The 25,459-nt window shown below is 44.9% G+C and overlaps 1 long non-coding RNA gene across 1 annotated transcript in view; it reads right to left on the bottom strand.

Annotated features, from left to right (window-relative positions):
• Positions 1–736: 736 nt before the first annotated feature.
• LOC125451707 (uncharacterized) overlaps positions 737–25,459 on the bottom strand; it is a 41,193-nt gene continuing 16,470 nt past the window's right edge. Inside the window, exon 2 of the long non-coding RNA XR_009445808.1 lies at positions 737–1,474. This is a non-coding gene — a long non-coding RNA (uncharacterized LOC125451707). The remainder of the gene's footprint in view (positions 1,475–25,459) is intronic.

Here is a 25,459-nt window from a genome sequence, read left to right as displayed (position 1 = left end):
AGGGCAAAAAGATTGGAAGAATTAAATTGGCACATTTTCAAGCTCTGATCTCCCTATGAAGTCAGAATTTCTGAATAAATTTGAAACCAGATGGCAGTATACACAGGACACCTGACGTGCAACAATGTTTCTACTTCCTAGATTCACAAAAGATTCAGAAGTCCTCATATGTCCTGGGGACTTTTGAAACATGTGATAAGGGGCATTCCTGTCTCCTGGTAAGTTCCCATTCCAGTTTCTTTTTACAAGTTTTCGATGTTCTCAGCAGCTTTGAAGATTAAAACTAAGAGACTATTGAGCCCAACAATCACCAGAGATGATTTGTGGGTTTTTCCTTCAAAATGTATCAGTAATTTCGAGCACCAGAGGTACTGGTCTGTCATATATTACACTGCGGCAAAACAGCACAACCGTTTCTGAGTGGCACCTAAAAATACTTTCCTCCCACTCTTTACCATCTACCTTGACGCAGTAAATAGCTTAACCACTTGGAGTCAGAGGATTCCCTCCCTCAGACTGTTTTAAACTCATTGCTCTTAGGAAAAGCAGTAGGAGGGTGTGCTCAGAAGCCTGAGGTTAGGAAGGAGATTCACTGGGGTTTTTGGTGCTCAAAACCTTCCAGTGACCCCAGCTGTAAAGTGCAGGATCAAGGCCAGATTGCCCTCAATATTCTTAATGTTTGCTCATGCTCAGAGGATGCAGGCGGCCTAAGGCAGGAAGCTTTCAACATCTTCAAGAATGTTGATTTGATTTATTGTAGTCATGTGTACCCAAGTACAATGAAAAGCTTTGTCTGCAAGCAGTGAAGGCAGATCATGGAAAGTAAGGACATACAGGTCATAGGGTGTTTCGACAGAGTGAGGCATACAATGTTACACTGCCCGGAAGTACATGAAGCAAAATCAACATTAACAAAATCAACATTATTTGAAGTTAGAGAGTCCATTCAGCAGTCTAGTAACGGCAGGGAAGAAGCTGTTCTTGAACCTTTTGGAGCATATGTTCAAGCTTCTGTACCTTCTGCCTGATGAGAGGGGTTGTAGGAGAGTATTTCAGGGGTGGGAGGAATCTTTGATGATGTTGGCAGCCTTTCTGCAGCAATGAGAAGTGTAAATGGAGTCCATGGATGGAAGGTTGGCTTCTGTCATGGTCTAGGCTGTGCACATAACCTTCTGCAGTTTCTTACGTGGGCACAACTGTTGCCAAACCAGGCTGTTAAGCACTTGGATAGAACACTTTCTATGGTGTATCTGTAAAATTTGGTGAGGGTTCTTATTTCCTAAGCCACCCGAGGAAGAAGAGGCATTGTTGTGCCATCTTGACCATTTCATCTACATGGGAAGTCCAGGACAGGTTGTCGGCCATCATTTCTCCTGGAACTTAATGCTCTCAACCCTCTCAACTTCAGGTCTGTTGAAGTAGATGGGAGTGTTCCCCTCCTTTCTTTCTGAAGTCAGTGATTGGTTCTTTTGTTCTGTTGATATTGAGAGAGAGTTTGTTATCAATGCACCACATCACCAAGCCCTCTATCTCCTTTCTGTATTCTGAGTCATCATTGTTCAATATCTATTTCATTCTGACAGATAGGAAACTAAAACTGATGTGTGATGTAGAGGAATGTTATTGACTTTTAAACACAGTGAAAGGTATCTTTTTATCATTTTTTCATTCATTATCACATCAATTCAATACAATCCATAATATGGATTCAATACGTTGTGCTCTGACAGAAACTCCCTTTCCATAACACCTTTGTAGCGTGATCTCTTTCCTGCTAGATGGCCCACAACTTTGTTACCATTAGGAATTTGTCGGGTTTCCCAATATCTTTGCAAATGATAGGTGGGAGCTGTTTGTTGAAGTTCAACACCAACACTAATCTTCAATATCCACTTTGCTGTTCCTGCCAGCAAGTGAAGTTCTCTCTAATTACATTGTTCCATTCCCCCATAACCTTCAGGAATCTCCCTGGGAAGTCCTTTCTGAATTTGATTATTCTGACAACAGAACACCACCTTCTATTGAGGTGTCATTTCCATTAGGCCAATACTGTGCTGCCTTTGCTGGATCCCATAATGTCATTCTCTGCATCATTTGCTGAGAGTTCATCCGGAATTATTAGTCTTTGCTGTTGGCCTAAATTGATTCAGTATTTTTAGTTTCATAGAGTCATACAGAAATAGACCTTTTGGTCCAACTCACCCATGCCAACCAGGGTTCCCCAAATCGACCTTGACCCACTTGCTTGTGTTTGGCCTATATTCCCCTAAATCTTTCCTATTCGTGTCTCTGTCCATATGTTATATCTGAAACTGCATCTCCCGCTTCCCCTGGCAGTTCATTCCGTACCACGCTCTGTATAAAAGTTATCACTCAGGTCCTTTTTAAAACTTTCTCCTCTCACCTTAAAAATATACCACTACTTTTGAACTCACCCACCCAAGGGAACCGACTTTGGCTATTCACCTTATCTGTACCCCTTATCATTTTATAGACTCTATAAAGTCACCCCTTAATCTCCTATGCTGCCATGAACAAATTCCCAGCCTATCTAGCCTAACCTTATGACAAAAGCCCCCCAGTTCTGGCAACATACTTGTAAATAGTTTCTGGACCCTCTCCAATTTAATAATATCCTTTCCATAACAGGGCAACCAGAACACAGGACTTCAAAGATAACAAAGTGTGGAGCTGGATGAACACAGCAGGCCAGGCAGCATCTGCTCCTCTGATGCTGCTTGGCCTGCTGTGTTCATCCAGCTCCACACCTTGTTATCTCGGATTCTCCAGCATCTGCAGTTCCAATTATCTCTGACACAGTTTTAACCACAGTATTTCAAAAGTGGCTTCACCAACATACTGTAGAACCTCAACATGACATCCCGACTCCTGTACTCAAAGGTCTGAGCAATGAAAGCATGCATGCTTAATGCCTTCTTAACCATCCTATCTACCTGTGACATCACTTTCAAAGAATTATTTACCTAAACCCCTAGGTCTCTCTGTTTGATAGCACCAGCCATTTTTGAGGTGAAAGTTAGTTAGAGTGGTCAAGAAGGCACACGGCATGCTTTCCTTCATCGGCCGGGGTATTGAATACAAGAGTTGGCAGGTCATATTATAGTTGTATAGGACTTTGGTTCGGCCACATTTAGAATACTGTGTACAGTTCTGGTCGCCGCTTTACCAAAAGGATGTGGATGCTTTGGAGAGGGTGCAGAGGAGATTCACCATGATGTTGCCTGGTATGGAGGGCGCTAGCTATGAAGACAGGTTGAGTAGATTAGGATTATTTTTTAAAGATGCAAATTGAGGGGGGACATGATTGAGGTCTACAAAATCATGAGGGGTATAGACAAGGTGGATAGCAAGAAGCTTTTTCCCCAGAGTGGGGGACTCAATTACTAGGGGTCATGAGTTCAAAGTGAGAGGAGCACAGTTTAAGGGAGATATGCGTGGACAGTTCTTTACGCAGAGGGTGGTAGGTGCCTGGAATGCGTTGCGAGGGGAGGTAGTAGACGTAGACACGATAGTGTCTTTTAAGATGTATCTGGACAGGTACATGGATGGGCAGGGAGCAAAGGGATACAGACCCTGAGAAAATAGATGACAGGTTTAGACAGAGGACCTCGATCAGTGCAGGCTTTGAGGGCTGAAGGGCCTCTTCCTGTGCTGTAATTTTCTTTGTTCTTTGTTCTTTACTCTTAGTTCAGTTGGCCAGAGAATTAGAGTACGGTGCAGAATAAAGCCATCAGCACAGGTTTCATTCCCAAACTAACTGTAGCAAGTCAAGGAGACCTCCAACCTCACCTTCCCCGTGTGCAGCGCTTACCATGAAGCTGTACCTAACCAATTGTCTCTCTCTAATGGAGAACGATACCAAATAGTCTTTTGTGGAGTGGTCACTCCTTACATTCGCAAAGCAATTGATCTTCTATCTCATGCTTCTCTGGTGTCCATCCTGCTCGCTGTCAGGGCAAAATTGAACACTTGAAGGTTTGAGGCACCTGGAGGGAGGTCAAAGTCCTCACTCAGTCCTGTGCACACCCAGCAGAGTGAAGCTCCTTGTACATTCCCAGCAGACAGTGAAGCTCCCCTATACATTTCCAGCAGAGAGTGATCCTCCTTGTACACACCCAGCAGAGAGTGAAGCTTCCTGTGCATTCCCAGCTGACAGTGAAGCTTCCGGTACACACCCAGCAGAGAGTGAAGCTCCCTGTACTTTCTCAGAGAGTGAAGCTCCTGCACATTCCCAGCAGAGAGTGAAGCTCCCTGTACATTCCCAGCAGAGAGTGAAACTCCCTGTACATTCCCAGCTGAGTGAAGCCCCTGCACATTCCCAGCAGAGTGAAGCTCCCTGTACATTCCCAGCAGAGTGAAGCTCCCTGTACTTTCTCAGAGAGTGAAGCTCCTGCACATTCCCATCAGAGAGTGAAGCTCCCTGCACATTCCCAGAAGTAAGTGAAGCTGTCTGTACATTCCTAGCAGAGAGTGACACTCCCTGTACATTCTCAGAGAGTGACACTCCTGCACATTCGCAGCAGAGAGTGAAGCTTCCTGTGCATTCCCAGCTGACAGTGAAGCTTCTGGTACACACCCAGCAGAGAGTGAAGCTCCCTGTACTTTCTCAGAGAGTGAAGCTCCTGCACATTCCCAGCAGAGAGTGAAGCTCCCTGTACATTCCCAGCAGAGTGAAGCTCCCTGTACTTTCTCAGAGAGTGCAGCTCCTGCACATTCCCAGCAGAGAGTGAAGCTCCTGTAATTCCCAACAGAGAGTGAAGGTGCATGTTCATACCCAGCAGAAAGTGAAGCTCCTGTATATACTCAACGGATTAATCCCTCTGGTATCCCTGCTTTCCCTTTGTTGTCATTTTTGAGGGGGGAGATGAGTACTGATTTTTCTGACGCTCCTTGCCTGCAGACAGTGACATGCCGTCTGAGCGTGTTTTATGAATGGATTGCCCACAACTCTAAGCTCGAACGTCCTGTTGGACTTCATAAATTAATGCTTGCCCACCCATGAAATTCAGCACTTTATCTATAATGAGCTGAGTAATTACACGAGAATATCCTCTGCTGTGGAGAAATCGCTGCTACTAATGGGCCCATCACCCATACTTAGCCTCAACAAGAACAAGGTTCTGCCCATTTTCCCTGAACTATTGGTCCAGTAACTTAACCTTTCCACTACCCTATCCATCAGCCCGCTTCAGAATGTTACCAATATCACCCAGACCTGCTATCTTGCCACTGACTATTGCAATAAGGTAATGTTACTGAAACTGATGAAGGGTCTAGGCCTGAAATGTCAGCTTTTGTGCTTCTAAGATGCTGCTTGGCATGCTGTGTTCATCCAGCTCCACATTTTGTTATCTTGGATTCTCCAGCATTTGCAGTTCCCATTATCAATGTTACTGAAAGGATTCACTTCTGAACTGTTTGTGAGCCTTACTGGGAAATTGAACAGATCCTTGTGGAGTGCCACTTCCTGCCGACAAGCCCTAGTCGTAACCAACCCTGAACCGTCCTGTTTTCCACTCAGCATCACCTCCTCTTGTCAAACCCATCTTTATTTAGGCCAACTAATTTTCCATTTGCCCTGCATTTAAAACTGACATGCAGAAGGTTAGCGAGGACATCTGACAATCCAAGTCAGTAAATTATAATCATCAGCGGAACCTCATCCATTAATTTAGAGCCATTTTTCTCAAGGAAATCCGGTGGTTTGTGGGACATGGCCCTGTGGCTCCTAAAATCATATTCTGTGTCCTTGAATAGAAACTAGTCTCCCAAAGCTTGGCAGCCAGGGAAAGAAAGAGTTAATTCCATTCTGGCAAGAAGCCACAGTTGTTTACTCACTGACTTCTGAATCCACATCTTTCCAATTGAATGTTAAAACCATCTGCCCTCAGGCAGACATTACAGATCCCATGACCCTATTGAAAGATGGTTGGGGATGTACTGCCAACAATTTTGGGCAACATTGGTCCCTCAGCTAAGATCCTCAAAATGGATTGTTCAGTCATTACCAGCCTGCTGTGCACCAATTACCTCCTGATGTTATAGCAGCACCTTGACTTCATGAGGTGTAAAGTACTTTGAGATCACACTGAGGCCATGACAGGCACGATATAAATGCATCTCTCTTTCATTTGACACAAGCACTCACCTTGCCACCTTACCCTCCGGCACCCAAACCCTGTCACTTGACACCTGCCTAACTGGCACCTTTGCACCCTACTACCCTGTCACCCTAAATCCTATTCATCTGGCATCCAAACCCCAAAGCCAACCCCCTTCCTAGATGGCATCCTATTTATCTGTTAGCCTACTTACCTGAAACCACATTCACTTTAACCATTTTGCACCCTACCCGCCCAACATCCAAACTTCATGTATTTACAGTTTAATAGCAGCTGTAAGGACCTTTACATTCCAGAATACAGCAGCTTACTGCTGCGAAAGCAGGCTACAGTTTGTCTTCGATAACAAAGTGTGGAGCTGGATGAACACAGCAGGCCCAGCAGCATCTCAGGAGCACAAAAGCTGACGTTTCGGGCCTAGACCCTTCATCAGAGAGGGGGATGGGGTGAGGGTTCTGGAATAAATAGGGAGAGAGGGGGAGGCGGACTGAAGATGGAGAGAAAAGAAGATGGGGGAGAGGAGAGTATAGGTGGGGAGGTAGGGAGGGGATAGGTCAGTCCAGGGAAGACGGACAGGTCAAGGAGGTGGGATGAGGTTAGTAAGTAGGAGATGGAGGTGCGGCTTGGGGTGGGAGGAAGGGATGGGTTAGAGGAAGAACAGGTTAGGGAGGCAGAGACAGGCTGGACTGGTTTTGGGATGCAGTGGGTGGAGGGGAAGAGCTGGGCTGGTTGTGTGGTGCAGTGGGGGGAGGGGACGAACTGGGCTGGTTTTGGGATGCGGTGGGGGAAGGGGAGATTTTGAAGCTGGTGAAGTCCACATTGATACCATTGGGCTGCAGGGTTCCCAAGCGGAATATGAGTTGCTGTTCCTGCAACCTTCGGGTGGCATCATTGTGGCACTGCAGGAGGCCCATGATGGACATGTCATCTAAAGAATGGGAGGGTGAATGGAAATGGTTTGCGACTGTGAGGTGCAGTTGTTTATTGCGAGGTGTTCTGCAAAGTGGCCCCCAAGCCTCCGCTTGGTATCCCCAATGTAGAGGAAGCCACACCGGGTGCAGTGGATGCAGTATACCACATTGGCAGATGTGCAGGTGAACCTCTGCTTAATATGGAAAGTCATCATGGGGCCTGGGATTGGGGTGAGGGAGGAGGTGTGGGGGCGAGTGTAGCATTTCCTGCGGTTGCAGGGGAAGGTGCCGGGTGTGGTGGGGTTGGAGGGCAGTGTGGAGCGAACAAGGGAGTCACGGAGAGAGTAGTCTCTCCGGAAAGCAGACAAGGGTGGGGATGGAAAAATGTCTTCGGTGGTGGGCTCAGATTGTAGATGGCGGAAGTGTTGGAGGATGATGCGTTGTATCCGGAGGTTGGTGGGCTGGTGTGTGAGAACAAGGGGGATCCTCTTTGGGCGGATGTGGCGGGGGCGGGGTGTGAGGGATGTGTTGCGGGAAATGCGGGAGACGCGGTCAAGGGCGTTCTTGACCACTGTCGGGGGAAAGTTGCAGTCCTTGAAGAACTTGGACATCTGGGATGTGCGGGAGTGGAATGCCTCATCGTGGGAGCAGATGCGGCAGAGACGGAGGAATTGGGAATAGGGGATGGAATTTTTGCAGGAGGGTGGGTGGGAGGAGGTGTATTCTAGGTAGCTGTGGGAGTCGGTGGGCTTGAAATGGACAACAGTTACAAGCTGGTTGCCTGAGATAGAGACTGGGAGGTCCAGGAAGGTGAGGGATGTGCTGGAGATGGCCCAGGTGAACTGAAGGTTGGGGTGGAAGGTGTTGGTAAAGTGGATGAACTGTTCGAGCTCCTCTGGGGAGCAAGAGGCAGCGCCGATACAGTTATCAATGTAACGGAGAAAGAGGTGGGGTTTGGGGCCTGTGTAGGTGCGGAAGAGGGACTGTTCCACGTAACCTACAAAGAGGCATCCCCTATTCCCAATTCCTCCGCCTCCGCCGCATCTGCTCCCACGATGAGCTTGGGAACCCTGCAGCCCAATGGTATCAATGTGGACTTCACCAGCTTCAAAATCTCCCCTTCCCCCACCGCATCCCAAAACCAGCCCAGTTCGTCCCCTCCCCCCACTGCACCACACAACCAGCCCAGCTCTTCCCCTCCACCCACTGCATCCCAAAACCAGTCCAACCTGTCTCTGCCTCCCTAACCTGTTCTTCCTCTCACCCATCCCTTCCTCCCACCCCAAGCCACACCTCCATCTCCTACCTACTAACCTCATCCCACCTCCTTGACCTGTCCGTCTTCCCTGGACTGACCTATCCCCTCCCTATCTCCCCACCTATACTCTCCTCTCCACCTATCTTCTTTTCTCTCCATCTTCGGTCCGCCTCCCCCTCTCTCCCTATTTATTCCAGAACCCTCACCCTATCCCCCTTTCTGATGAAGGGTCTAGGCCCGAAACGTCAGCTTTTGTGCTCCTGAGATGCTGCTGGGCCTGCTGTGTTCATCCAGCTTCACACTTTATTATCTTGGATTCTCCAGCATCTGCAGTTCCCATTATCTCTGATAAAGTTTGTCTTCCTCTGACATTCTTCACTGCAAGGGGGCCGTCAGACTGGAAGTATGGCTCTGCCTTTCTGAAGGAGAGCCAAGACAATCTCTTTGCAGAAATGCAGAGCTCCCTGCTTTCATTTAAAAAAGAATATGGGAATTTGTGTGGGATTACCACTCTTTGCCAATCAACCAATCGCTCTTAAAACATTTGCAGGGTTTCAGCATTTTTCACGCATTATACTTATTAAAATCAACGTATGCGCTCACACTAATATGTGTTGCAGAACCAATAATAAACGCCAATGTGTAAATGCATTAACAAATTGCCATGAGTACAACATTAATGGGGATATAATTGAAGAACCTAATGGTAATCATTGAGCATACAAGGCTGTCCATCAGGCAAACATTAAGCTCATGAATGCTTTAATGAGGAATTGATCTGCATAAATGGTAAATATAATGTTACCTATTAAATATAATGGAGACAGAACTTTGAAAATAATTGTACATCGTAATTTTCTTTCAATCTAATAGTTATGAGTTACATGCATTTGACTGTCATAAATAATAGAATTTAACTCGCTTATGTTCACCCAGTCTCTGCCATAAAACCCATTGCCTACAGCTGTCTCTCCAGCAGAGAAATGATATAAAACTATTCAGACTGCCAGCATCAACAGGCCATCATTACTGACCCTGCATCCTCCTCAGCGATAATATAATTGTACACACCCTGTACATACCATTGATAGTAACCTCTTACTTAAAGCAGCTACACAATGCATCATTCGGCACATGGGATTTTCTTGATCTTTTGCATTTATTTTTTATGTCAACACTTATGAAATTTATGACAACTTTACAAAAGCTTTATCACTGGACATCTAAATGGAGAGAAATTAGAGGACACAAATACAAGCTTGTGAAAGATAATGGGAACTACAGATGCCGGAGAATCTGAGATAACAAAGTGTGGAGCTGGATGAACACAGCAGGCCCAGCAGCATCTTAGGAGCACAAAAGCTGACGTTTCGGGCCTAGTCCCTTCATCAGAAGTGGGTGTTCATCCAGCTCCGCACTTTGTTATTACAAGCTTGTGAGGTGTGCTTTTGGAAATTATACCCAAGACTGGGTTTGAAATGCTCTCGCATACTACAGCAAATAGAAAGGTGCCGTCTCCTAACTGGAAGGTAACAAGGCTAAAGAGAGAACTGCATTGTAAACGTCAAAAGTATTGTAATTTCATTGAGGCAGCTTAGAGTGCAACATGCCAAATGTTGAAAAGTTGAATTATTCATAATCTGCAATTTGAAATGTTTTGGAACGTACTTTCACAAAATGTCATGAGAAAAGTAATCTTTGAAATAAAGGATCAAATAGGCAACGCTTTTGAGGATGAGCATGTTTTGGAGTATTACTGGTTTAAGTGCAGTCAAAGAATTGTGATGCCTTTACTGTTGATACTATCTGACTGATAGTGCACCCTTTAAATTGACATCTCTGCATTAATTCGGTGCCTTTGCCTTCTATAATTACAGTTAGCTGTTGGATGACGAGAATGCATTTGTGCTTCAAAATGTCAACTTGTATGTAACAAAGAGCTCTCAAGAAAATCTCAAAAGACACTGTTGACATTCCAGAGGTATTTTCAGTGAGATAAGCAAACATCTCAGAATGCAGATTGGTGAAAAACAACTAGGAGCCAGTGGTTTGGGATGTGGATTGCTTCCTAGATGCCTATCAGTTTTAAATATACTGTAGAGGAATGTACTTTCAATAAGTACTCGCTAATCCTGGAGTGTGGGGCCTCTTGTGATGCAGTGGCAATGATCCTACCTCTCGATCAGGAGGCCTGGGTTTAAATCTCATGTACTCCAGAAATGTGTCATAACATCTCTGAACAGGCTGATTAGGAAAATACCTACTGCTGGAGTTTAAATCGCTGTGAAAGTTTGAAATTTGTTATGTTTGTGTTTGTCCTAAGGACCACAAGACAAAAAGCCTCAGCAATATTCAGTGCAGAATTTCCAAAGGTACTCTATAAGTGCTGATAGTCTGGACATTTTAAATAAATTTCTCATCAGCTTCAAACCATTGCCATGCATCACTCATACCTTTGATACATAGAGGAGAAGCTAATTAGAGGAACTGGGAAAAGTCACAGAGAAACGAAACATCAGATGTAACAAAGTATGGAGCTGGATGAACTCAGCAGGCCAAGCAGCATCTTAGGAGCACAAAAGCTGACGTTTCGGGCCTAGACCGGGGGATGGGGAGAGGGTTCTGAAATAAATAGGGAAGGGGGGGAGGCGGCTCAAAGGTGGATAGAGGAGAAGATAGGTGAAGAGGAGACAGACAAGTTAAAGGGGCGGGGATGGAGCCTGTAGAGGTGAGTATAGGTGGGGAAGTAGGGAGGGGATAGGTCAGTCCTGGGAGAGCAGGGTGAGGTTAGTAGGAAGGAAATGGAGGTGCAGCTTGAGGTGGGAGGAGGGGATAGGTGAGAGGAAGAACAGATTAGGGAGGCGGAGACGAGCTGGGCTGGTTTTGGGATGCAGTGTGGGGAGGGGAGATTTTGAAGCTTGTGAAATCCGCATTGATACCATTGGGCTGCAGGGTTCCCAAGCAGAATATCAGTTCTGTCCTGCAACCTTCGGGTGGCATCACTGTGGCACTGCAGGAGGCCCAGGATGGACATGTCGTCTGAGGAATGGGAGGGGGAGTGGAAATGGTTCGCAACTGGGAGGTGCAGTTGTTTACTGCGAACTGAGCGGAGGCGTTCTGCAAAGCGGTCCCCAAGCCTCCGCTTGGTTTCCCTGATGTAGAGGAAACCACAACGGCTACAGTGGATGCAGTATACCACATTGGCAGATGTGCAGGTGAACAACTGCTTGATGTGGAAAGTCATCTTGTGGCCTAGGATGGGGGTGAGGGAGGAGGTGTGGGGGCAAGTGTAGCACTTCCTGCGGTTGCAGGGGAAGGTGCCGGGTGTGGTGGGGTTGGAGGAGAATGTGGAGCGGACAAGGGAGTCCTGGAGAGAGTGGCCTTTCTGGAAGGCAGACAAGGGTGGGGATGGAAAAATGTCTTCGGTGGTGGAGTCGGATTGCAGACGGCGGAAGTGTCGAAGGATGATGCGTTGCATCTGGAGGTTGGTGGGGTGGTATGTGAGGACAAGGGGGATTCTCTTTTGGTGGATATTGCGGTGGTGGGGTGTGAGGGATGAGTTGTGGGAAATGCGGGAGACACAGTCGAGGGCATTCTCGACCACCGCGGGAGGAATGTTGAGGTCCTTGAAGAACGAGGACATCTGGGATGTGTGGGCGTGGAATGCCTCATCCTGGGAGCAGATGCAGCGGCGGTAAAGGAATTGAGAGTAGGGGATGGAATTTTTGCAGGAAGGTGGGTGGGAGGTGGTGTATTCCAGGTAGCTGTGGGAGTCAGTGGGCTTGAAATGGACACTGGTATGTAGGTGGTTGCCTGAGATGGAGTCAGAAAGGTCCAGGAATGTGAGGGATGTGTTGGAGATGTTCCAGGTGAACTTAAGGTTGGGGTGGAAGGTGTTGGTGAAGTGGATGAACTGTTCGAGTTCCTCTTGGGAGCACGAGGTGGTGCCGATACAGTCATCAATGTAACGGAAGAAGAGGTGGGGTTTGGGGCCTGTGTAGGTGCGGAAGAGGGACTGTTCCACATAACTTACTTGATCTCATAATGTAAGAGTACAGTGTCCTCCAAAGAAAAGAAAAGAGCAGATAATAATTTTCCAGAAAATTCTAGACTGTCAGAATCTATTCGCTCAGGCAAATAGAGTTGAGGCCATAAGAGTTAACACTAAATCAAAGTAAGAAACATTGCTGGTCCCTTTCCTGTACATCGATCTATTCAGTAACAGTTGTTCACATTTCACTGAAACTTGAAGGCTGGAACTTGAGTTCTCAAAGACTGGAAATGAACAGGGATTAGAGAATCACATACAATGGTCTCTTTGATTTGATTTGATTTGATTTGATTTATTAGTGTTGCATATACTGAGATCCAGTGAAAAGTTTTGTTTTGCTTACTATCCAGGCAAATCAAACCTTATAGAAGTACAGCAGGGCATTAGAACTGAATGCAGAATGTAGCGTTACAGCTACAGAGAAGGTGCAAAGAAAGATCAGCTTTAATATGTGAGAGGCCCATTTATAAGTCTGATAACAGCAGGGAAGAATCTGTTATTGAATCTGTTAGTACGTGTTTTCAAACTTTTGTCTTCCTCATTCTCTTTTCTCTTCCTGCTCCTACACCATTACCATGCCTCCCTCCCTCCCATGCTCCCCTTCATGGCATTAATGAAAAGCACAATGTGCTGACACCAACTTTACCTCACCGCCATCATCCCTGGATTCCTGAACCATTGATAGACGTTCCAACTACCATTCCGACATCCCAAGCTAGGTTAATTGAAATTTCTTTCTGTTAAGTATTTGGGACTCAGGCCATTGCTTTCTCCAAACTCTGATCCTACCTTCCAACTCCATCCCCCTCCCTCACAAGCATGCGAGATTAAACCAATCTGGCTGCCCAAACTGGCACATCTAATGAACTTCACCCATTCATTTGCATCATTGATGAGGCTTCAGAGTCCACTTGCTGCTGAAACCCTTATTCATGTCATTATTGCCATTAGATTTGACTATTCCAATGTAATCCTCACTGAACTGTACATATTCCACAGTCTTTAAGCCTGAGATCAAAATTCACTGTTCATGTCTTAACTTGCACTAAGTCTTGTTCACCTACCTATACTGTATCTGACCTTCATTGGCTCTCAATCTCAGATCTCTTGATTTTGAAATTCTCATTCTCGTTTTCAGATCCCTCTATGGTCTCTCCCCATCCATGGTCTAGCCAATGCTGAAACTCCCTAAGACATCTACACTCCACCAATTGTGGTTTCTTATGCATTTCCAGTTATGATTGCACCACTATGTGTGGCAATGTCTTCAGCTGCTGGGCCCAAGCACTCAAATTCCCTCCCTCTATCTACTGCCTCTCTACTTTGCTTTCTCCTTCAACATGGTCCTTCGAGGGCTGAGGGCTGTCCCAAGCAGCTGGTCAATGATTCAGAGGTCTTGGTGAAGGGTAATATGGAAAGGGTGATGAATAATACCGAGTGATATTATCACTAGACTTTTAATCCAAAGATCGAGATAACATTCTGGGAACTCGGGTTCAAATACTGCCACAGCAGATGGTGGAATTGGAATTCAATAGAAGCTGGAATTAAGAATCTAATGATGACCATGAAATCATTGCTGATTATCAGAAAACCCATCTAGCTCAGTAAAGTCCTTTAGGGAAGGAAGCTGCTATCCTTACCTGATCTAACATACATGTGACTCAAGACCCAGAGCAATGCGGGTGACACTTAACTGCTTCAGAGATAGTAGGAACTGCAGATGCTGGAGAATCTGAGATAACAAGGTGTAGGGCTGGATGAACACAGCAGGTCAAGCAGCATCAGAGGAGCGGGAAAGCTGAAGTTTTGGGCCTAGACCCTTCTTCAGAAATGTCTGAGAGACTCTTCCTGTGCCTAAACAGCAGTTGCCCATGCTCCCACAGCTATTGATACAGTTTTGGTCATTAAAGAGAGTGAACAAAGATATTCAGTGGAATATCTTTAATTGAATAATAGAAATAATAGAAGGAATAATAGAAAAGTGAGACTTAGCCCCAAATGTTAATCATATCCGCCTGGGAAAAATAAGGCAGATGAGCATAGATACATAGAAACAAAGAAGATAGGAGCAGGAGGAGGCCATTCGGCCCTTTCGAGCCTTCTCTGCCATTCATCATGATAATGGCTGTTTGTCCAACTGAATAGCCAAACCCTGCTTTCTCTCCATAACCTTTGACCCCATTCACCACAAGTGCAATATCTAGCCGCCTCTTGAATCCATTCACTGTTTAGGCACCAACTACTTCCTGTGATAATGAATTCCACAGCAATTAAATACTTGCTGTATTTTCACACCATGACTACCCTGATCATGATTTTATTGATCTAATGGAAGGGAGCAGCAGGTTGAGTTAAGAAACTGCCTATGTTATACAAACAGTGGAATAAATAAAGAGCAGTACTTACATCTGCTGGACTGGTGAGACTATTGAGGGAGATCCTGCAGGTCCTCACTCCCCACTTGGGAGCTGACCACCTCTGTCACTGCTCTCTAGTAGGCAAGATAACCAGTAGCATTCCTGCTACTTCTTTACCTTCACCTTTATTGGAGAGATTCCTGAGAACCTGGGGACTTGCCTTCAACTCACTTCAGAGAAAAACTTTCCCGAAGATGATGGTACAGCGGTAATGTCACTGAATTAGTAATCCAATAGTCCAAGCGGATCCTCTTACATTTGGTGGAATCCCTGTCCAATTAATAAAAATATAGAAATGACCATGAAACTATTGTTACAAAAAAAACCTACCTGGGTCCCTTCGGAGGAGGAAATCTGCCATCCATACTTGATCTGATCTACATATGACTCCAATGCGTTTGACTCTTAACTGCCTCTGAAATGGTCTAGTGCACCATTCAGTTTATGAACAGTTAGGGATGGACAACACATGCTGACTTTGTCAGAGAAACCCATGAAAGAATAAATCTCTATTTACCGAGATGCTGGGCAGAGGTGATGTTGAATTCAAGGTGCATTTGGATTTTAAAGTCTCAAAAATGTGCCAATCTCTATGTCAAAGAGTGTGCGGAGCTATTTGTCAAGCCATGAATGGTAGACCGTAGGATAGCATCCCATCTCTGCTGGGCAGAACTGATGGTCTTTGAAACTTGAATTGTGGCGCTGTAAATGTGGATCACAGCTCAGTCTCATCTCCAGACACCGAGCTTATGAGCAGCTAAAATGGAATTTATAAGTTGTTGAAACATAAATAAACATTTTATTCCAGGAACAAATGTTGTGACTGTGGGAGGTGGAGATGTCTCTTCATGAATATACGTTCACCAAGATCTTCTAACCAAAGGCAGTGTTGCTTTAAAAATGATTCTAATTGCAGGAACCAAGATATATGTGATGTTTCTCAAATAATCTTTTTTACGGGTCCACATCACTTTGATCAGGCCTGCTCGTCTCTTCAAGTAACTCAGACTATAGATTGCAGTGGACATCCCAAAGAAACATCTTAGAAACATAGACAATTTATGACCAGCATGACTTGCATCAAGCAAAAATGACACTATGCTGCCTTATTGACTTTTTCAGCTCTGTTCTGTAGTCTTATAGGTTGCAACACTTTAAATTGTTGATATCTTGTGTGTTTCAGCCGCTCCTTCCAAACCAACCAGAAGCAAGTACATGGGAATGTAGGTACTTCTCCGAGTCACATATCATCCAAATGTGGAAATACAGTCATCTTTCCTTCATCATCGCTAAGTCAAAGTCCTAGCAGAGCTGCAGCTACACCCACAGCTGTGTTTTAGATGAGACATTGAACCTAATGCCTGTCTGTTTGCTCAGTGGCTGTAAGAGATGCTTAAGAACATAAGAACAGGAGTAGGTTGTCTGGCCCCTTGAGCCTGTTTTGCCATTCAATAAGATTGTGGTGGATCTTTTTGTGGACTCGACTCCATTTACCTGCCTTTCACCATACCCTTAAATGCTTTACTGTCCAAAAATCTATCTTTGCCTTAAAAACATTTAACCAGCTACCCTCAATTGCTTCACTGGGCAGAAAATTCCACAGCTTCACAACCCTTTCCTCCTCAAATCAGTCCTAAATCTGCACCCCCTTATTTTGAGGCTATGTCCCCTAGTTCTAGTTTCACCTGCCAGTGGAAACAGCCTCCTTGCTTCTATCTGGTCTATTCCCTTCAAAATTTTATATGTTTCTATAAGATTCCCCCTTATTATTCTGAATACCAAGGCCTCACTTATACAAAGCACACTTTACTTATAGAGATAGTAGGAACTGCAGATTCTGGAGAATCTGAGATAACAAAGTGTAGACCTGGATGAACAGAGCCGGCCAAGCAGCATCAAAGGAACAGAAAGGCTGACATTTCGGGCCTAGATCCTTCTTCAGAAAATGGAAACCCTTTCTGAAGAAGGGTCTGGGCCGAAACGTCAGTCTTCCCGCTCCTAAGATGCTGCTTGGCCTGTTGTGTTCATCCAGCTCTACACCTTGTTATCACCCTTCTCTTATTTTCAGTTTCCTGGACAAACTTAATCTCTCAATCAGCATCATAAATAAACAGAGATAACAAAGTGTGGAGCTGGATGAACACAGCAGGCCAAGTAGCATCTCAGGAGCACAAAAGCTGATGTTTCGGGACTAGACCCTTCATTAGAGAGGGGCTGGGGAGAGGGAACTGGAATAAATAGGGAGGGGGGGGAGATGGACCGAAGATGGAGAGAAAACAAGATAGGTAGAGAGGAGAGTATAGGTGAGGAGGTAGGGAGGGGATAGGTCAGTCCAGGGAAGATGGACAGGTCAAGGAGGCGGGATGAGGTGGTAGGTAGGAAATGGAGGTGCGGCTTGAGGTGGGAGGAAGGGATGGGTGAGAGGAAGAACAGGTTAGGGAAGCAGAGACAGGCTGGGCTGGTTTAGGGATGCAGTGGGGGGAGGGGACGAGCTGGGCTGGTTTTGGGATGCAGTGGGGGGAGGGGAAGAACTGGGCTGGTTTTGGGATGCAGTGGGAGAAGAGGAGATTTTGAAGCTTGTGAAGTGCACATTGATACCATTGGGCTGCAGGGTTCCCAAGTGGAATATGAGTTGCTGTTCCTGCAACCTTCGGATGGCATCATTGTGGCACTGCAGGAGGCCCATGACGGACATGTCATCTGAGGAATGGGAGGGGGAGTTGAAATGGTTCGTGACTGGGAGGTGCAGTTGTTTGTTGCGAACTGAGCGGAGGTGTTCTGCAAAGCGGTCCCCAAGCCTCCGTTTGGTTTCCCCAATGTAAAGTTCCCTCTCCCCATCCCCCTCTCTGATGAAGGGTCTAGGCCCGAAACATCAGCTTTTGTGCTCCTGAGATGTTGCTTGGCCTGCTGTGTTCATCCAGCTCCACACTTTGTTATCTTGGATTTTCCAGCATCTGCAGTTCCATTATCATATCATAAATAAACAGATTACCTGATCATTATCACATTCCTGTTTTTCAGAGTTTGCTTTGTGACTTCAAAATCATCATGAAAAATGCTGTATAAATGCAAGTCTTTTTAATTCAGAAGTAAAATGCTTTATTTTCGATGGTTGTGCTCTCTAAATGAGAATAAATTTATTTTCTCTGTTTAACTGCTTTTCATGTTTCCCATAGAGCAGTAGCGACTTCATTTCCTGTTCTAAAGTGAGACCTGAGCAGTGTATCAGCAATTCATAAGATCACTGGAGAAATTTCTCACGCAATTTCAGCTCCAACAGCACTTAAAACGTTTGATACCATTCAGGGCAAAGTAGTCTGCTTGATTGGCATCATATCCACTCCCTCCACCACCGTGCTCAATAGCAGCTGTGAGTACTATCTACAAGTTGTACTGCAGAAATTCACCGAGCCCTCTTACAGCAACTCCCAAACCCATGACTGCTGTTATCAAGAAGGACAAAGGCAGCAGATACATGGGAACGCCACCAACTGCAAGTTACTCACCATCCTGACTTGGAAATATATCGGCGTTCCTTCAGTGTCGCTCGGCCATAATCTTGGAATTCTGTCCCTAACAGCATTGTGGATCAACCCACAGCAAATGGACTGCAGCTGTTCAAGAAGGCAGTTCACTACCACCTTCTCAAGGGCAATTAGGGATAGATAACGGATGCCTGCCCAGACAGTGATGCCCACATTCCAAGACTGAATTTAAAATGGAATCCTTTGTAACAGGTCCATCTATAAAAGAACAAAAGAGAAGTACAGCACAGAAATAGGCCCTTCGGCCCTCCAAGCCTGGGCTGATCATCATGCCGTAGCCAATTTATTCAGTCTGTATCTCACTTTTCCCTCTGCATTCATGTAACCATCCAGGTGCCTCTTAAGTGTTGCCAACATGTCGCTTCCACCACCTCTTCTGGCAGTGTGTTCCGAGCTCTTACCGCTCTCTGTGTGAAAACCATCCCTCTTACATCTCCCTCAAACTTTCCCCCTCTTACCTTGAACCTGTGTCCCCTTGTAATTGAAACTTCAGCCTTGGGAAAAAGTCTTTGACTATCCACCCTATCTATGCCTCTCATAATATTGTAGACCTCTATCAGGTCTTCTCTCAGGCGCCATCTTGCCAGTGAAAACAATCCTAGTCTTTTTAAACCTTTCTTCATAGCCGATGTCCTTAAGACCAGGCAACATTGTGGTGAACCTTCTCTGAATTTTTTCCAAAGCTTCCACGTCCTTCTGGTAATGTGGTGACCAAAATTGCACACAATACTCCAAATGCAGCCTAAGAAGGGTTTTATGTCGCTGCAACATGGGTTGCCAACTCTTGTACTCCACGCCCCAGCCAATGAAAGCAAGCGTGCCATATGCCTTCTTAATCAGGAATAAAAACAAAATTACTGGAAAAGCTCAGCAGGTTTGGCAGCATCTGTGGAGGAGAATACAGAGTTAACGTTTCAAGTCCAGTGACCTTTCCTCAGGGACCTGAGGTTTGGTTTTTATTTTGCCTTCTTGATCACCTTGGCCACCTGTGTTGCCACATTTGGGGAACTGTGGACCTGCATGCCCAGATCCATCTGAGTGTTAATGCTCCTTACAGGTTCTGCCATTTACAGTATAATTGACACCTAAATTTGATCCTCCAAAATGCATCACCTTGCATTTGTCTGGAATATCTATCTTCTGGGATGTCATGGTCCATGTGTTCAAAGATCTGTGGCCATGAATCAACCTGTTAATTACATGAAAGGTCATGGCAGAAACTCTGAGCACACCTCGTCCTCGAATTGAGGGACCAACAATAACAACAATATTTCTAATGTAGACTATTAACTGTGAAGCACATTCAATTGCTCTAAAATGATGAAAGGTGCAACATATGGTCAAGAGATCACAAGGTGTAGAGCTGGATGAACACAACAGGCCAAGCAGCATCATAGGAGCAGGAAAGCTGATGTTTTGGACCTAGACCCTTCTAGTTCTATTTTCTTTACAAACTATTTGATGACAGAACCATTGGTGGCTCTAGTTAAGTAATGGACAAGAAATATCACGCGGTTCCGCATATCCCTAACTTGCTTGAGTAAATAGCAATGTCTCTATATGTACACCAGACGTACAGGTGCCAGGTAAACTTGAGTAACAGTTATCACTGTAGGCTTCGGCTGCTGTAAAGTCAAGCAATACAATAAACCTCACCATGTGCTGGGAGTATTGAGAAATCCTGATTCCGTATTTGAATGTTGTGCAGTCGTATGTGACAAATTTAGTGGCAATGCGCAATATTAATCAGCCACACACAGCATGTGTCATAGAGACAGCAACCATCTTCTTTTCATTAATACACTCTGCAGCCTACATCTTACCAGCTCTGCAGGTAGTCACAGTGCAGCAACCAATCAACCCCGATCCTATAAACCAACAGGCAACACTATTTTGCTTGTCCAACTCCCACAATCACAACTTTGACTGAGGGAATACCCAAGCATGCTCTGTGAGAGGGGGAGGTGATGGTCCAGTGGTATCATCATGAGATGATTAATCCAGAAACACATGCCGTGTTCTGGGGACCTGGGTTTGAATCCTACCACGGCAGATTGTGGAATTTGGTGGATTCAATTAAAAGGAAAAATCTGGAATTAAGAGTATAATGATGACCATTAAATCGTTGCTGATTGTCAGGGAAAAAAAGTGCATCAAATTCACTAATGTATTTGAAGCAAGGAAACTGCATCCTTACAGAATAACAAAGTGTGAAGCTGGATAAACACAGCAGGCCAAGCAGCATCTCAGTTGGTCTGGCCTACATGTGACTCCAGACCCACAGCAATGTGGTTCATTCTTAACTGCCCTCTGGGCAATTAGGGGTGGACAATAAATGCTGTTTGAGTCAGCAATACCCACATCTTGTGAACGAAATTCGGAAAAATGTGATGTATGACCAATCAACAACTTCAGACACCATTTGGTAACTCTTAGGCCTGCTGCCAGTTGAGTCTCTGGCAGCTTTTATTTTTTTATTTGGCAGCGACTGTATCTCCACTTCTGCCTTTAGTATCTCACTTTGGTTTCAAACCCTGTTCTTTTTAACATTTTGTAAATAACCATCTTCAGGAGATGAAGGTTTCCACTGATGCTGAGTGCGATTGATCTATCACAGCAGACAGCTCACAGAGTTGGGGATGTGAACATTTCTTTAGAAAGTTCCCATTTGGTCACATGATTGATGAGAAGACAATCTTGTAAGCTTCGACGATACCTCAGCTCGTCTACTTTTGTCCTTCAATTCCACACCCCCCCACCCCCAGACAACTGATCTCTCGGCCATGACTTTCCAACCTGAGTTTACGAGAAGGACTAGCCACCACGGACGCAGTGACCGAACTGTGCGGTGAACTGCCCCGGAGAAAACCCCAGGGGTTGTGCTGGCTTTACCCACAGCTCCCAATGCAACACTGGCATCAGGCAATGAGATGCCTCCATCAATGATAGCAGTGTGAACAGTAAAACGAAGAACAGCAGACACTGGGGATCTGATTTAAGGAATGCTGGAAATGCACAGCATAGTATAGATAAGGTATCTGTCGCCAAAGTCATTTCCAAATCAGTGCCATTTAGTTGCCACCCGCTCAGTTGATCTACTCAAAGGCAGGTCGGGACAGGGTCAGGGATCCACCACAATCACAAACACAATGCAAGGAGTTCCAGGGCCATCTGGTGGCCAACAAAAAAAAAAGCCAAGATCTCCAAACCAACATCAAAGATAACCAGAAAACTCACCCCACAAGTTTGTCACAACTTCCCTCCTTTGCACTGCAGCAATTTACAAATACTTTGCAGTTGGCTGTGGGGAGATGGTGTGATCCTAGTGGACCAGTATTCCGGAGACCCAGATTAATACCCTGGGACAACAGGTTTAAATTCCATTGTAAAAACCAAAAGAACTGCGGATGCTGTAAATCAGGAACAAAAACAAAATTGCTGGAAAAGCTCAGCTAGTCTGGCACCTCAGCAAGTGAGGGGAAAAACAGAGTTAACTTTTTGGGTCCGGTGACCCTTCCTCAGAATTGATGGTGGCTGGGAAAACAAATTGCACTATAGCAGCTGGTGGAATTTAAATTCAATTAATGACAATTCTGCAACATAAATAAAAGTTAGTTTTAGTAATGGTGACCACAAGAAACTGTCACCACTAATACAAGAAACAGAAGGTGCTGGAGAAACTCAGCAAGCCCAGCAGCATCTGCAAAGAGGAAAACAGAATTTCAAGGAAAATATGACTTCTTCAAAGTGGACAGATGGGAGGCTGGAAGAATACACCTAACCAGGCAGTGTCTGGAGGAAAAGAAAAGTCAACATTTAAGGTATTACCCTTCTTCAGGATTGGATGAAGTATCTTCCCCTTTCCTCCAGACGCTGCCTGGCTTGCTACGTTCTCCGAGCCTTCTGTTTGTGTAACTTGGATTCCAGCATCTGCAGTTTTTTTTTGTCACTAACTATGAGTTCTTCAGAACACATCTGGTTCACTTATGTTCTTTAGTGAAGGGGGTCCTTACCGGGTCTGGTCTACATGCAATTGCAGGCCCACAGCAATATGGCTGACTCTTCACTGCCCTCTGAAATGCGCTCCCCCCCCCCCCACCAATCCACTCAGTTCAAAGGTCATTACGTATGAGCAACAAATGATGGCCTTGCCTGGAACACCACATCCCATAAAAGGAAAAAACCATAAATTACAAGAGAAGCAAATATAGATTGTCCACTAGTAGAGCCCCATAAAAGTCTTATTTTTCAAAACAATATTTCTTTTCTTTCCCCTTGCATTTTTAATGATTCAAAGCAGTTCTTAACTTGAATCAACACATTTGGCTGGTCTTCACTAGATTCTTAATTCCAGATGTTTGTTGAATTCAAATTCTACCTTCTGCCGTGGCAGGATTCAAACCCAGGCCCCCAGAACATTATCTGGGTCTCTAGATTAACAGTCCAGTGACAATAACACTAGGCCACCTCCTCCTCACTCTTTCTTGCTTCTGCAGTCTTTCTCAGATTGTCTACAAGAACCAATGATCAAACATACTTGTTCAGAATTCAGTGATTAATCACATGTAGCAAAAAGACAAGGACATGGATGTCAGACAAACATCAGAAACCATCTTACATGCACTGGAAATGAAAGTAATTTATAAGTAAAACACTAAACTCTATTCTGTAACATGACTTTCAGAGAGTAACCCAGCACAGAATATAACCAAGGTTAAATTTGCAACTGAATTACTTCTATACAGCCCCAAGGACGTAGAAAACAATCTTGCATAAGCATTGTCCCAAAGACATAAAAGCAGATAAACAAACACAGACATGTTATTGTGAATGCTGATTATAATTGGGGCATTAGCCCTGAAGGTATCTCTGTGGACAAGGAGAAACATGGTTTCTGAGGGGCACTGAACAGGTTTTCAAGAGAAAGATGTGCTCTGTTGTAGCAGTAAACAGAGGCCATATTTTGTACCAGGATTCTTTTAGTTACAAGCAATGTTCCCCACTATATTAAATATAATTACAGGTCCCAATCACTGAATTGTCTTCCTCATTTCCAATTTAAGATTCTTTAGATATGTGAGAAAAATCCGGAAATCTACAGAAAAACAGAATGAACAGAACAGAAAACACAACTGAAGCCACCTCCCTTGCTCAAACATCATTGCTTAGATACTTTTGTGTTAGCGGATTGTTTAGGTATCTATTGTTCTTTACATTAAAAATAATTTTTCATGCCCAAAAACATTTGTTATGATCCCAGCTGATGTTACTGCTGGATGAGTCAGATCTCAAAACACAGTTTGATAGACATCGAAACACATGACTAAACAAAAGTCCATCTATTCCCCAAAACTATCACTTTATGAAAGAAAAACCCAAAGAATTGTGGATATTGGAAATCAGAAACAAAAATAGAAATAGCTAGAAAAACTTGAGCAGGTCTGGCAGGACCTGTGGAGAGGAAGTGGAGTTAAGATTTCAGGTCCAGTTACCCTTCTTCAGAACTGTCACTTTACTGTTACTCTAACCCCCAGAGAAATTTCATTAACTACCATACCTATATATTTGACTAAATTGTTTTTTCTCAGTTCCAGTCCAATGAACTGTACAGTCTTTCCCTTGAGCATTCACACACTGAGAGCCTAGACTTCTTCAGTCATTAATAATCTGCTCAGTTCCAGCCAACATACACTTGGGAAGTGTTTATAATGAGGCCAGCCAGATGGACTTCATAGAATATGAGTTCCCTGATTGGGGCTGTTAACCTGGTCCAATCAGGGAGTCCTGGCTGACAGATATAAACGGGAATGTCAGGAGTTCTGTTCACTCTGAGAGTTGGCTCTGAGCTAGCTGGGTCAGTGTCATGCATTCTCCATGTGTAAATAAAAGGGTGACTTCATGACAGGGTACCAGGCTTTGTGAAGTTACATCATTCTGAATAATGTACATTCCTCTATAAATTGTCTTAATTACATCTTTAATTAACAGAGCCACTCCGCTGCCCTTTCCAAGCCTCCCATCCTCTCTTTGTGGAGTTATTTCAACTTGGTCTGGATATTTTCACAAACTACAACCCTTACACTGAGGTATTTCATTCTTGTGACTGCTCTGAAAAATCTCCCTTTCAAAGAAAACCTATTCTTACAAAGACCCCATTGAGGTCTTATTCAAACTGCCAAACAAACCTTCCCATTTCTGATTGCATCTACAATCAAATCAATTCCTGATTATTTTATCCCCAAAAGCAAGCTAATTTCTTTCAAAAGATAATGGGAACTGCAGATGCTGGAGAATCCAAGATAATAAAGTGTGAAGCTGGATGAACACAGCAGGCCAAGCAGCATCTCAGGAGCACAAAAGCTGACGTTTCGGGCCTAGACCCTTCATCAGAGAGGGGGATGGGGAGAGGGTTCTGGAATAAATAGGGAGAGAGGGGGAGGCGGACCGAAGATGGAGAGAAAAGAAGATAGGTGGAGAGGAGAGTATAGGTGGGGAGGTAGGGAGCGGATAGGTCAGTCCAGGGAAGACGGACAGGTCAAGGAGGTAGGATGAGGTGGTAGGTAAGAAATGGAGGTGCGGCTTGGGGTGGAAGGAAGGGATGGGTGAGTGGAAGAACAGGTTAGGGAGGCAGAGACAGGCTGGGCTGGTTTTGGGATCCTCCCCCCACTGCATCCCAAAACCAGCCCAGCCTGTCTCTGCTTCCCTAACCTATTCTTCCTCTCACCCATCCCTTCCTCCCATCCCAAGCGCACCTCCATTTCCTACCTACTAACCTCATCCCACCTCCTTGACCTGTCCGTCTTCCCTGGACTGACCTATCCCCTCCCTACCTCCCCACCTATACTCTCCTCTCCACCTATCTTCTTTTCTCTCCATCTTCGGTCCGCCTCCCCCTCTCTCCCTATTTATTCCAGAACCCTCACCCCATCCCCCTCTCTGAAGAAGGGTCTAGGCCTGAAACGTCAGCTTTTGTGCTCCTGAGATGCTGCTGGGCCTGCTGTGTTCCTTACTTTCTTTTAAGGTTTCTTTTTATTTCTCTTCTGTTGTAAATGCATACAATTTAAACAAACTTTGTTGTCACTCCAGGAGGGTCTTTTTCTCTCTGACACATTCTGGTTAAAAGCATCGTTC

This window comes from Stegostoma tigrinum, chromosome 5 (genome assembly GCF_030684315.1).
Source record: "Stegostoma tigrinum isolate sSteTig4 chromosome 5, sSteTig4.hap1, whole genome shotgun sequence".
Taxonomy (NCBI): domain Eukaryota; kingdom Metazoa; phylum Chordata; class Chondrichthyes; order Orectolobiformes; family Stegostomatidae; genus Stegostoma; species Stegostoma tigrinum.
Note: the sequence above shows the minus strand (reverse complement) of the source record. Positions and strands in the feature narration are given on the sequence as shown.